This window comes from Macrotis lagotis, chromosome 1, assembly GCF_037893015.1.
Source record: "Macrotis lagotis isolate mMagLag1 chromosome 1, bilby.v1.9.chrom.fasta, whole genome shotgun sequence".
Lineage (NCBI taxonomy): Eukaryota > Metazoa > Chordata > Mammalia > Peramelemorphia > Peramelidae > Macrotis > Macrotis lagotis.
The window spans coordinates 118,776,414-118,790,930 of NC_133658.1; the positions used below are offsets into that span (position 1 = coordinate 118,776,414).

A 14,517-nucleotide genomic window follows, 5' to 3' on the forward strand; every position below is an offset into this window, starting at 1 on the left:
AACTAGTGGGATCTTGAGTTAATGGCAGAGAAGAAAGACTTCACAACTCCCTAAGGGTACTGGAGAAGCCTAGGGTTGGGGTGGGTTAAAATATGTCTGGCCCTCAGAAAATGGGATCAGAGTCACCCATTTGTATGTCTCATCTAAGACAATAGTGGACCCTCTTCATTGTAGGGCCCTACAGAAATTTTCTATCTGGAACTTTAAGTTTTGAATACTCTATTTTGTGAGATCCTAGGGAAATTGGCAAAAAAAAATTTTTTTTAGGATATAATTATATAGTTATTTTTTTCCTCTGATGTGTGTTTCCTCACAAGTCAGCTTCATCAATGCAATTTTGGCAACTCTGCATCTGTTGATTATTTGAATATATCCTGATACTGTATTACTGAATCCTGTAAAAGTATTGATTTTGAGTCTAATGTGAAAAATATGACATTTACATCCTAGAATGCCACTGCCTAGTTGAGAAATATATTGTTTTTATTTTTTCTTTTGTATTTAAACAGAGCTAGACTCCTTGCTTTATTGTGAAAGCAATTTGCCCACAGCTTCTTAGAATAAACTTTTCCTGTGCCTGGAAATTTCAAGTATTTGATTTACTTTTCTATTTTTTCTAACTGAACCTATTTATCTACCTGTCTTGGAACTTACAATTCTGTTTGCATCACCCTTGTAGTGGATTCAGGAGGGAAATTTTAGGGTGCTCTTGGGAAAAAGGATACATTAGAAATTTACCTAGCCATCTAAGAATCAACCCTTTTGTTACAGGGACCCCTAGAGAAATTTTAAAAGGACATTTGAAAATTCTGCCTAGATGGCCTTATGTCCTGGGGAATCAAGGTAAGAGTTTTCTCTTTGGAATGTTTTCTTATCTGATGGTGAAGGAGTGACAGTGAATTGACCTCAGGTCCTAAATCATCTCATATTGACTTGTTTTGAGACTTTTTCCTGTGTACCACTGAGGAAACAAGTGAAAGAATGATGCTTAAAACTGACCTCAAAGGATTGTTCTGGATTAGACATATGGATTCAAAAGGCACCCCTTCCTATTGCTGAGAATAACAAACTTTTCAAACGGGGCAGAAGAGTGTAATCAGGGCTGTGTATGCTTAGTCCACCTGATATGGTTTTACCTATATGGGGGAGATGAACTGACTTCTGAGAGAACTGCCACAAGAAAGACATTTTGCATTAACTACCAAGGTTGGGAGCAACCTGTTTTCCACTTGCTGTATAGCTAGAACTATCTGCGTCTTTTAAAATACCTGATTAAGTATGGAAACAAGGTAAAGATTATCAGACTGTCTTCTGGGTGGGGATGGGGAGAGGGAAGGATGATGGGGGAAAAATTGTAAAATTCAAAACCTTACAGAAAATAATATAGAAACTACTATTATATACATTTGTAAAACAAAGTTTGAAAAAAATAAAATAATCTGATTGAGCATAGTCTAGGTTTTTCCCAATATTCCTATGTTTCTATGAATGCTTCATTTTGATAATTTTTTATCTTTCAATAATATTTCATTCCATTCCATTTTCATATCAAAATCTGTTCAACTCTTTCCAGAAAATTGGACACAAACTTCACATAGGTTTTTTTTTACTACTACAAAAGTACTGTCATTAATATTATGATATATAAGGAAACTCTCTGTCTTTGACATCCTTGGATCACACATACTCAGTAGTGGGATTATCTGGTCAGAGTTTGAACATATATACATATATATATATATATATATATATATATATATATATATATAGGATTTTGGGAGGCAAATTGGGGTTAAGTGGCTTGCCCATGACCACACAGCTAGGTAATTATTAAGTGTCTGAGACTGGATTTGAACTCAGGGACTCTTGACTTCAGGGCTGGTGCTCTATCCACTAAGCCACCTAGCCACCCCTTGAACATAGATTTTTCCATATATTTCTAGTTCTTTTCCGAAACAGTTGTTGCTAATTCACAGCTTCACCACCAATACTTTAATGTGCTCATCTATGACCAACTTAACACTTTTATCTTTGTCACCAGATGGATCTTTTAAAGTAGAAAGGAAAACAATTCCAAGTTTCACATATTATCTTCATCAGAGGTCTCAAACACAGTGCCAGTGGTTGGCATGCAACCTATGACACTCTCCAGGGCACCCATTAACATGTAATTGAGGAATATTTAACAAGAAAAATAATTTTACCATAAAACAAACATAATACTAATATGTAGTTTTCTAAGACAATATGAGACCCACAGAGATCCTTTCTATTTGAGTTAGATAACACTGATTTACATAGAAAGTTGAAGACCAGATAATAGAAGGAAATCTAAATTCTAGAAAGTAATAACTTTTGTCTAAATTATGAAGTAATTGGAAGAGGTCTCTAATGCCTGGCAGGAGGACTGAGCTATTGGTGTTGGGGGAGTGGTGGTGGGAATGATGTGCCTTGCATTCCATTTTTGGAAACATGCCAGAGAAAGCAGTACTTAGATTCTTCCCTAGGGATATCCCTGAATAATCACCCTGCCCTGTAAAATTTAATTTCCATCCCTCACCCCAAACCCCAAATGAAATTCATCATTTATACCCTCTAAGGCAAGTTTAAGCAAAGAAAATCATTTATCCAAGTTGGTAGCAAAACAGATATCAGAGAAAATATACATATGAGAATATATACCAAAGTAGGATTTTAAAATTTTAGCTTCCCTATTCTCCTACAATGAAAATGTGAACATGTTTTTCATATTTAATACAACTTAAAGGAACAGTTTTTTCTATTTAGAGGTATATCAGCAGAAGCACATCAAAATTATAGTTACTTATATAAATCAATTTGAGAATTTTATAGCAATTGAAGCATAACTTGACCTGCAATATTGGCTATAAAGTTATTGATTAAATCATCCAAATCAATGTGCTCTGCAGTAATGTATTAAATGAAAAGTTTACTTGTATTTGATAGCTGACATTGTGCCACAGAGGATCTTATATTCTAATTGTTTTTTAGTTTCCTGAAAATCCTTTCATATGATGCTACATTGACAGTATTTTTTTAGATGGGTTTGTTTTGTTTGTTTTTTCCTATAATCTCATTTCTATGTCTTCACAGATGTGGCACTCTATTAACTGGCCAAGTGCTTTCACTTAAAATAGTAAATTTTGTGCTTAATTCATATCACATTTCTAAACAATATTTCAATGTATCAAATCCTTCAATGTATCAAATCACAGCTAAAGGGATTGTAGTTTTTAAAACAATTCAATTATATCATTGTGAGTACAAGACTAGAAAGGCATCCAAAATTTTAGAATTTCTTTGAGACTTCACTTCTCCAAATTTTGTCAATTATGAGAAATCGAAAATTTATTTTACTGCAGGTGTGTGGGGTGAAAGATGCTTGACTAAAGAGAAGGGCCAAGTGAACAACTTTATCTCAGTTCTTTCTTCCAGGCAGGATTTTCTTTCTAATCTGGTGCTTTAGCTCCACCCCTCTGGGGAATATTTTTTTCCTTTCAAACTTGTCTTGCAAAGAACAATGACCTTAGAAGGCACTGAGGTACTTTCTCAGAAAGACTCTCTAATTCAACCACAAAACTCCCTTTAAAAAGAGTTGTTGACTCTTATATAAGCAGATATTAGTCTGGATTCACATGTTGCTTCTCTGATTTGGGACAGCTATAAAAATATAACCCTCATTTGTTCATTTTGAAACCCAACTCTCCCAAGAAAGTCCCACCAATAATAAAATATTTCCTCTCCTTTCCCTCTCCCTTCCTCCTTCTCTCTTATTCTTTGCACCATCCAGTCCCTCTCTCTCTCTCACACATCCGCATTGCCTCCCCCCATAGACACGAAACAATAGCTAATCTCTGAATGGGCATTGCCTCAGTCAGACCAAGACTTGTGAAAGACATTAGCTCAAAAAGACCAAGGTCTTGCTCTGCATCCAGGGTTTTATCTCTAGTCCTCTGGATCCATATCTGACTACTGAACCCAGATGGCTCTGAAAGAGAAAGTGAGGCTGATGACTTTGCACAGCATCCCTGCCCTCAAATTCAGTTCACTTGCATGTCATGCATCACCTCCATGATAATATGTTCTTTTTCCATAATGAAAGACAAAGAACAATGAAGAATGAAATGAACAGAACCATACTGATGGACCGAGTCATGTTAGATAAATCAATTTACTTATGAGGACTGAGAGATCAAACTTATTACTTCCTTGAGAGCATAAGAGGGTGGATAAGAAGTAGAAGATAAGAGAGAGAGACCTCTTCTTCTGTCCCAGAACACTGGGCTGCTCTTTATACTTTCTCAGATCCTCTAGGTGGGCTCTTTTCAGCTTCTCCACTTGCACAGTCTTTGTCCTACTATCCCAATATCTTTTTTTTTACTCCCCAGGCCAGTGTTTCTGTTACTAAGCTATGCTCATTCACTCACAACTCATAAGACTTCTACACTTCCCCTTCCTTCAGGAGAGAAGAGAGGCTTGCTTTTCAGGCCCAGTGCCCACCCATTCAATCACTGAATCAGGTCAAGATGGAATGATTTTTTTTAGCCCTGATCTAAAGGTATCTATCTCCATTCAGCTGCTGCTTCAACTAATTGGCAATACCCAAAGGACACTAAGCCTTGATGGAAAAATTATCTCACACACAAAATCAAACTTCCATTATTTGGCTTATATTGTATTAGAGTTTTTTTAAATGAAAAAATGTTGGGGATTTCTAATTTGTTTTTTAAATATAAATGGGAGATTATTTAAATATACTTTTTTTTGTTGGTTTTTGCAAGGCAACAGGGTTAAGTGACTTGCCCAAAGTCACACAGCTAAGTGCCTGAGGTCAAATTTGAAATTTTGCTCTTTCCAGTGCACCACCTAACTGCCCCTTAAATATGCTTTCATATAATATTAACTATCAATCACTCATTCAATCAAAATTAGCAGAGGATAATAGATTTTAAAACTAAAAAGAAGTTAAATCTCTTCTAATTCGATATTTTTATAAATGAGGAACTTGGGGCCCAGAGATGTTAATTGCCCCAAGATTATACAAATAGTAACAACAATAGCTAGCATTTATATAGTCTTTTAAAGATTTGCAAAGCACTGTACAAATATTACCTCATCTTCACAACAACTCTGGGAGGAAGGAATTATTAGTACCTCCATTTTACAGATGAGGAAACTGAAGAGACAGAAGTTAAGTGCCTTGCATAAAGACATATAGTTGACATATGGAGACAGAAACAGAGACAGAAAAGCAAAGTTGCCTGAAGAGCTGGTAAAATAAAGTCCAGAGGAAGAGTGTAGGAGTAGCAACATGGCGAGGGGAGAAGAACGATAACTGCCCTAAGCGGTCTCCTTAAATTTGGAATTTAGAAGGAGCTCTTTACTATTCACTCACCAATCTGAGGGAGGAAGGGTCTGGGGGCTCCTGGGGCAGGGGTCCTGGAGAAGTATATCATTAAATAACTAATAGTGGAAACCTCTAAATAGTAAGCAGGAGAATTGAGTTTCAAATATTTTTGAGCATTTTAACTGTCACATTCCTTTATCAACATGTCTGAGAGGTAACAGTACAGCAAGTATTAACCCTGGAGTCAGAAGTCACCTTGACTTTAGTGCAGTCTTTGACATTTCCTCTTTGGGTAAACAGGAGCTAGCACAGGCACTTGTAAAATGGGGACAATGCCTCTGATATTTACTTCCCAGGCTCCTTGAGAGAGTCACATCCAGTAAAATATATAAAATGCTTCACAAACCTTAAGTGCTACTGAAATGTCAGACATTATTATGACTCAGAATTCAATTCCTGGTAACCAGCCTACATAAAAATGGAAAGTCTCTTTGAAAAAGACTTGTTTGTGGATATTGCTTCTGAATTTGTAGATGGCTTTGGAGCAGTTTCATACTCCCCCTTGAGCTTTCCTGTTCATTAGGAGTGCTTTGGTCAACTCTTCCTTCAGAAGACCAGTTGTCTGTAATTTGTTCATTAATTTTTCTGGAAAGGATGTCTTACTTTGCTACATGTTGAGCACAGTGATGAGGGTACTGCCTCAACTGACCCAGATCAAAGCCAGTGATGTATTCTTGTCCTGGGTAATAGGTATCTGGTCTTTCACATATCCTTTATAGAAGATCTACCCAATAACCTGGATGCTTTCCTGTAGCTCATTTAATATTTTGTGGGTCCTAGGGTGCAACTTTAACATACATCTGTCATTCCCTTGTTCTTACCCCATAATCAGTTCTCTTTCTAGTCATACCAAGATGACATTCTTTTATGTTGTTGTTGTTCAGTGACTCTTTATGACCTCATTTAGTGTTTTCTTGGCAAAGGAATAGTTTGCCATTTCCTTCTCCAGCTCATTTTATAGATGAGGAAATTGAGGCAAACAGAATTAAGTGACTTACCCAGGATTGAATGGCTGAGGTCACATTTGAACTCAGGAAGATGTCCTTCTCACGCTAAGCCCAGCACTCTATCCAATGCATTACCTAGCAACCCCAGTCTTTTATAGCTTATTTCTTTTCTGAAGAGAAGACATGAAAAGCAAAATAAATATTTCTTTTATTTGCAATTAAAATATCCCTTTATAAAGTTATTTGGGAAACCAGAAACTGGGGAAATGATGCTCATCATTCTACCTTACTTTGCTATTGTTTTTTATTTAAATATTTCATTTTTTTGTTTTTCCAACTTCATGCAATGGTAATTTTTACCAATCATTTTTTGGCAAGGCTTTGAGTTTTTCTCCTTCCCTCCTTCCCTTCTCTCCCCCCTACTCCTAACAGAAAAAAATCTAATATAGGTTCCACATTTATAATCATCATTCTAGCTTACTTTGAAATCAATATCTTTAATAAAATGGTTCACCTATATATACTATTTTCTTTACAACATCCCTGTGAGGTAAAGAATGCAAATATCAGTCACCCTAAGAAAACAAACTGAAAAGTTTTTGTAAGATCATAGCTTCTTATAGGTTTGGGACATGCACCACTATATATGTCTAGGGCTTTTCCATAATACTTCATAGTTTCTTCCTTGATGGGACAAATTTTGTTAGCTTATGTAAGGAGACAGATCAATGAAACAGTGGAGTGATGCCTGGAGTCTCTGGAAGAGTATAATTTATTCAAAAGAAACAGAATTGGTTAAAGCAGGAAGAGTAGAGTACTATTAATATATTAAGAAGATAGTTGCATGTGAAATAATATAGAAACTAGAGAAGAAAAGAATTTTGGAAAGTATTTAGGTGAAGGTAAGTGAAGACAGAACCAGAGTGCTACAGATTGTACTACAGATGATCTGAGCAGAAAGGAAGAAATAAATGAGAAGTTTGGGAAACAGATCATAAGCCAAAACAAAAGTCTGGTTTCTGATCTGATCATACAACTTTAACTACTCTCTTCAAAATTTCTAACCATCTCTTAAAGACCAAATCCAACGGACTTTGGTCAATCCTCATTCTTTCTGACCTCTTTGCAACCTTTGGCAATTTTGATGACCCCCTCTCTTCTTTCATACTCTCTTCTCTATAAGTTTTGAAGATACTCCTATCTCTTGGTTTTCCTGTCTGACCATTCCTCATTCTCCCTTGTTAGATTTTTTGAAGGCCATGACTATATACTGTGGGGGTCCCTGAGGACTCTGTCCTGGGCTCTCTATTCTTCCTTCTCTATACTATTTCACTTGGTGATCTCATCAGTTCCCAAGAATTCAATTATTATCTCCATGTTGATGATTCTCAAATCTACTTATCCATACCATTTTGTTGTTGTTGAACTGTGTTTCAGTCATGTCTGACTTTCTGTTACCCTGTTTGGGGGTCTCTTGACAAAAATACTGTAATAATTTGCCATTTCCTTCTCCATCTCATTTTTACAGAGGCAGCTAGGTGACTCAGTGGATAAAGGATAGGCCTGGAGTCAGGAGTGCCTGAGTTCAAATACAGCCTCAGACACTTAATAATTACCTAGGTGTATGGCCTTGGGCATGCCATTTAAATCCATCTGCCTTGCAAAAACATAAAAAAAATTTATTCTGCCCCAAGTGGTGTTAATTTGGGAAACTGGAGGAATAGGACACAAAATCAAGATTATTTTCCTTCCCTATCTCTCCCCCAATACAAAACACAGATCCCTTACTTCTAAGTGATGAAGACTGCACAAGTGAAAGGGAGGGAATGAAACCTTCCACTCCTTTCCTTGCAATTGAGGTAGATTTCTGTGGGGCCTTTCAGCACCAGAAACAGAGATATATGCTGTAGACCATTTTGTCCCTGAGCCTTCAGTGGGCCATATAGATGTCACTGACTTCAGACACTCATTGTTGAGAGTTAAGAACAAGATTGGAGCAAAAGCTAGAGCAGCAGTAGCTATAAGGAATTCTACACTAACTGGGAACTTCCAAGAAGAGGTGAATCTGGATGGCCATGATAGGTCTATAGACCTCCTAAGTGGATGAGGACAAAGGATTGATCCACTTCAGAAAGAAGGGGTGAGGAATTTTTCTACACCTCTGCAACAACTCAATCACACATAATTAGATTACAATATTTAAACAAGATTCCTCTCCTTCCAATCCCCACCATCCCTCCATCTAACTTTGTTAACCATAACATCAGAGAGCCTGGATCTATAGGAAACTCTATCCAACTAGGAGGCAGCTTCAGGAATCATGACCCCTATTAGTGGAGGAGTGCCAGAGACTCTCCTCAGGGGTTTATGCTCAAAGATTATAGAGAAAAGGAACTTTTAAGCACTCAGATATATGGAGTTGCAAGTTACCCTTTTTGCTGTGTGTTTTAAGTTTGAACCTATTCTTCCCAAGAACATCAATTGTGTTTGGGGGAGAATTTGAACCAGGTTTATGCAGGTGGGTGACAAACAATGTATTGTTCTTACTATATTATTTTAGTAAATGCCTTTGCTAATAGCTAATTTAGTCCATGGGAATAGTTAGGTGACCCAGTGGATAAAGTGCTGATCTTGGAGTCAGGAAAACTCATCTTCTGAATTCAAATCTGGCCTCAGAATCTTACTAGCAGTGTGATCCTAGGCAAATCCCTTAACCCTGTTTTCCTCATTTTCTTCGTCTATAATATGAACTGAAGAAGGAAATAGCAAACCACTCCAGTATCTTTACCAAGAAAACCCCAAATTTTAACTGAAAGAAATCAACTGAACAAACAACAAGAATTAGTATATTGACAGATTGCTAATGGAAAACACATAGCTAAGGTGCCTGATGTTAGAGGCAAAACTCCAGCTTAAATGAAAACTGAAGTTTATTATGTTCAATTTTTAAAAATTGTCTTATGTAATATGTAATTTTACTATCATTTATGTTTTCTTTCTTTTGGATCTGATTCTTCTCTTATAAGTTTAATTTTGATCTGTGTTTATCATAGATGCAAATGTAAAGCCCATATCAGATTGCCTTCTGTTGGGGGGGGGAAGCGGGGAGGGAAGGGAGAAAAATTGCAAAATTCAAAACCTCTATCGGTAGAAACTACCATTGTATGTAATTGGAAAACAAATAAAATATTTTTATGATAAAAAAAAACCAAAATTCCAAAGGGTTGTTCTTAAAATAAAAGATTTTTAGATGGTCTTCTCAAGATCCAACCTGAGATAGATAGTGAGGGTGAGGGCTATTATCCATACAACTTGACATGTCCAATGACTAAGAAAGGCAAAATTTTCTGGCATTGATATATAAAATTAAGAGGTAGCAACATTTTGGTCAGAGAACACTTGACCTTTGAGTGCTGGGCTTAGGTCCCAGCCTCTAAGATTCTTGTTTGTGAGACTACAAGTTCCTTGAGAATGGAGACTATTTTTCCTTTCTTTGTATCTCCATCATAGTGTCTAGCTCATAATAGACATTTCATAAACAATTATTGATAGACTGGCTGATCTTGGGCAAATGATTTAGCCTATGTAAGACTATAAATTGAACAAGCATTGTTGAATGGGTGACTGTATCCATGGGGTTCAACCCTTACCACAGATAAATGAAGAAAAGGTTGCTAATGTGTACTAGAATTTCTTCATTTGGAGCTTCTTGCACTCTTGCAATCATGGGCCTGGGCCATATCTTCTCACTAGCCCCACCAAATCGTAAGCATCTGGCAAAAGTAACATCAAGAGAGTTTTTTGCTTGTTCCTTCTCTTCTTTCCCACAGTCCCTCACTATGTTATTTTTTAGGTAGATGCTCAGTGTTGATTATTCCAATCTCAGTCTTCTTTTGCACAGGTAATATAGGTAAGTAGGAAATCTTTAGAAAATCTAGATGAGTGGACTCTATCTCCTTAATTTTTACTGTTCTCATTTTTAAAAATATCATCTAGTTTGATTTTTCTCTTTGTTCATTTGCATATATCATTCACCCTAGTAAACTCCTTGAGCTTTTATTTTTTTATCTTTGAATAGAAATTGTTAGGGCAGCTTGGTAGTGCAGTGGATAGACTTTTAGCCCTAGAATTAGGAAGTCTCATCAGACCTACCTGTGTGACTCTGGACCAATCACTTTAGCTTACTTGCCTCAGTTTCCTCATCTGTAAACTGAACTGGAGAAGGAAATGACAAACTACTGCAGCGTCTTTGCCAAGAACACACTAATTAGGGGCGGCTAGGTTGAGCACCAGCCCTGGAGTCAGGAGGACCTGAGTTCAAGTTCAGCCTCAGACACTGAATAATTACCTAGTTGTGTGGCCTTGGGAAAATCACTTCACCCCATTTTGCCTTGTAAAAAAACAAACAAAAAAGATGATTGTGGTGATGATTGTCAGGGAGGTGCTGCCTTGATAAGCACATGGATTGGGTTTGAGTGGGGGGGGGCTGTGCTAAGTCCCCAGCCTCACTTTCTCCTCCAGGGCCATCCGGTCCAGTGGCCAGACAGGGTCAGGACGAGTGGAGCTGGTGCGAGACAATCAGGGTTAAGTGCCTTGCCCAAGGTCACACAGCTGATACGCCTCAAGTGTTTAAGGCTGCACTTGAACTCAGGTCCTCCCGACTCCGGGGTCAGTGCGCTGCCCCAGAAGCCCGAGGACACCTCCGACCGAACTGTACCAGGCGACCGTCTCTACTTCCTGTGGCTACGGTCAAACAAGGGAAAAGCTTCCGGGGCAAGGTGCCTCCACGGCCTATGCCCCCCCACACACCAGGGGACTGGAGGGGAGAGAGGCTTGGGCGGGAGGGGCCGAGCGCGCCTGCGCGGCGGAGCGGCCCCGCCTCCCGCCGCCCCGCCAGCGCGGGAGTGAGGCGGCTTCCCCTCCCCCTCCCGGAAGGAGCTGAGATCCGGGCTACATTGTTTCCCTCTGGGCTACATTGTTTCCCTCCGGGGCCCGGCCCGAGCTGAGACCACCAGAAGGACGGGGGAGGGGCGGGGGCGGGGCCGGGCCGGGGAGGGAGGGGGGAGGCGGAGGCTCCCGCGTGGAACAGCACCCTGGCCCCTGCGCATCTGTTCAGCATCCGCCCAAGGCAGAAGCTAGGAGCGACCTGAGTTCAAATCCGACCCCAGACACCTACTCATCACCTGTGAGACCTTGGGCAAGCCCTTAACCCCACTGCCTAGCGAACCCCCCAGAAGCGATATATATCTGATATACGTATACCAAAAATAGTCACTTCAAGCGTTCTTTGTGGTAAAAGGGCATCCCTCCACTTCCACAGCGCTTTTTAGATGTCCCATGACGTTTTCCCAACCCTGTGGGATTAGGTGCAGGTGAGGAAACTGAGGCAGCTGCTCAGGCTGCATTGGAGCTCAGGTCCTCCGGACTCCAGGTTCAGCTCTCTGTCCCCTGCTAGGCTCAGTTCAGTTTCTTTTGTATAATTCATGCTTGGTCCTTCGTGTTCGAAAAAATCCATGACATCAGGGAGGCAATGCCATGCCATGCCCATGGATTGGATTTGGGGGTCACCAGCCTCACTGTCTCCTCCAGAGCCGCCTGGTCCAGTGGCCAGATAGAAATCAGGACTCCTAGAGATGGCCCTGAATGCGAGACAATCAGGGTGAGTGAGTGGCCCAAGGTCACACACAAATAAGGGTCAAGAGCCTGAGGCCAGATTCCAACTCCTGTCCTCCTGACTCCAAGGCCATGCTCTGTCCACTGGGCCACCTAGTTGTCACCTGTTGTCGAAGCCTTTTGTATAGTTAATAAGTACGATACATGATATTCGTTCTTCCAAAGACCATGACTAGGGAGGTGAGGCCATGACATGCCCGTGAATTGGATTTGGGTGAGGGTGCTGTGCTAAGTCACCAGCCTCACTGTCTCCTCCAGAGCCATCTAGGACAGGTGACCGGATATGAAACAGATCTACTGGAGATGGTCCTGATTTTGAGGCAATCAGGGTTAAGTGACTTGCCCAAGGTCACACAGCTAGTAAGAGTTAAGTGACTGAGGTCCTCTTGACTTCAGGGCTATGCCCTATGCCCTTAGGGAAATCTAGATACTGAACTATATCTCCTTAACTGGACTGGCTATCTTAAGAAAAAAAAGCATGACTCAGAACTAACCTGTGTGAATATATGCAGTTTCTCAGGAGATGAAAGGGGAAAGTGAGGAAACAGAAGGGAATAAGCAGTGCCATGCCTACTACGTGCTAAGCGCTTTAAATTATCATCTCTTTTGATCCTTACCACAACCTTGAGAGATAAATATTATTATTCCCATTTTACTGATGATAAATGTTTAATAATTTTAAAAATGCTTCAACTAGGTGGTTTAGGAGGTGGAACTCTGGCTCCTTCAATCAGAAAGACCTGAGTTCAAATTCAGCTTCAGACACTAAATAGCTATTCAACCCTAGACAAGTCACTAAACCTTTACCTCAGTTTCCTCTTCTATAAAGAGGATAAACAGTAACACCTCACAGAGTTATTGCAAGGTTAAAAAGAGATAATATTTGTAAAGAGCTTTGCAAACATTAAAGCCACATATAGTAGTTATAATTATTACAGATTGTGAGCTCCTTAAAGGCTTTTTGCCTTTTATTTTCCTAGAGCTTAGCACATTATAGTCTCTTAACATATGACCACAATCATCATTATTAATTTAACATGATTATTTGGGTATTGGTTGAAAAAGTTATGGTATCCAACTATAATAAAATATTATACAGTAAAAAACACTAAAAAAGAATTCAGAAAATGTTGGAAGAATGAATTTAGCTTCAGAAGTCTTTGGATTCAAGTCCTGATTCTACTACTTTTTGTTAGTGTGACCTTAAACAATTCTTCCATGTTTCAGGGCTTCAGTTTTCCTCTTCAGTATAATGAAGAGTTTGTATATGTCAGCAAAGGTTTGTATTAAGTCTGTAATTCTAAATCTGTAAATCTAAATCTGTAATTAACTGATACAGATTGAGATAAGCAGAACCAAGAGATAAATTCATCTGAACAATTTAACAACCAATGAAGAATCAGGGGATAGATAATGTAACTTCCCTCTGATCTGTCAAATTCTGTCACTATAGTGGATTTTTAAAAAATATCTTTGTTAGTCACCATGTGATGTAGATTTTTTTTTATTCTTCATTTCCAAAGAAGACCATGACATCAGAGAGGTGAAATCATGACAAACACATGAATTTAATTTGAGTGAAGGATTGCTGTGCTAAATCACCAGAATTACTTTTTCCTCCAGAACTGTTTAAATCCATGTCATCCTGATTCATATCTGGATGATAGTCAATAAAGATTAAGTGACTTGTCCCAAGGTCACACAACTAATGTCAAGTGTTTGAATCAGGATTTGAAATCCAAACCTCCTGATTCCAAGGTCAGTGCTCTATCCTCTGCACCACCTACCTATTCTAATCAGCAAGTAAACATCAGCAAAGGAGTCAGATATTTTGAGTTATCCAGGATTAGGGTTTGGTAAAATGTGTTAACTGCAAGTGAAAAGGTCAATGAACTTCATTGAAGTTCCTTGCTCCTGGGAAGGACTCAATAAATCTTTGCCTAGAAGGCACAAGACAAGTCTCTATCAACAAAGTAAGAAATTCCTGCCTTAACCTGAAAGGATTAAGCCTTTGCCCCTCATCTACATGCTCTTTATTACCTCATTTCTCTATTTATCCCTGATTACTTCATCTCACATTCTTCTCAGTTGAGTTGCTATCTCCCTCTGAGATGCCAGATGGCTCATGGGGAGAGTTATCCCCCAAATAAATGCCTTCACTGAACTTGAAGATAACCTCAGCCTTTGAATTCTTTTGGCACATCTCAACCTTCCTTATCAAAGCCCCCCCCCCACACACACACACAAAAGAACTAGAGGGTCAGTGGAGTCAAAGGAGGAAGATAGTATTGAATTGGTTTTTCATGAATTTGAGGGATTAAATATAAGAGTTGTCAGTACAGGAAGGGACAACCTGGTAACCTCACAAAACCATGGGATGTAGTTGCTATTTTATGTTCAGTCTTTTTTTTTCAGTTGTATCTGGCTCTTTGTGACTGGGGTGCTTTGTAATTTCCTTCCCCAGGCATT

General features: G+C 39.0%; 1 long non-coding RNA gene across 1 annotated transcript in view; it reads left to right on the forward strand.

Moving 5' to 3' along the window:
• Positions 1-770: 770 nt before the first annotated feature.
• The window catches only part of LOC141502283 (uncharacterized), a 90,433-nt gene continuing 76,686 nt past the window's right edge, over positions 771-14,517 (forward strand). Inside the window, exon 1 of the long non-coding RNA XR_012472484.1 lies at positions 771-843. This is a non-coding gene — a long non-coding RNA (uncharacterized LOC141502283). The remainder of the gene's footprint in view (positions 844-14,517) is intronic.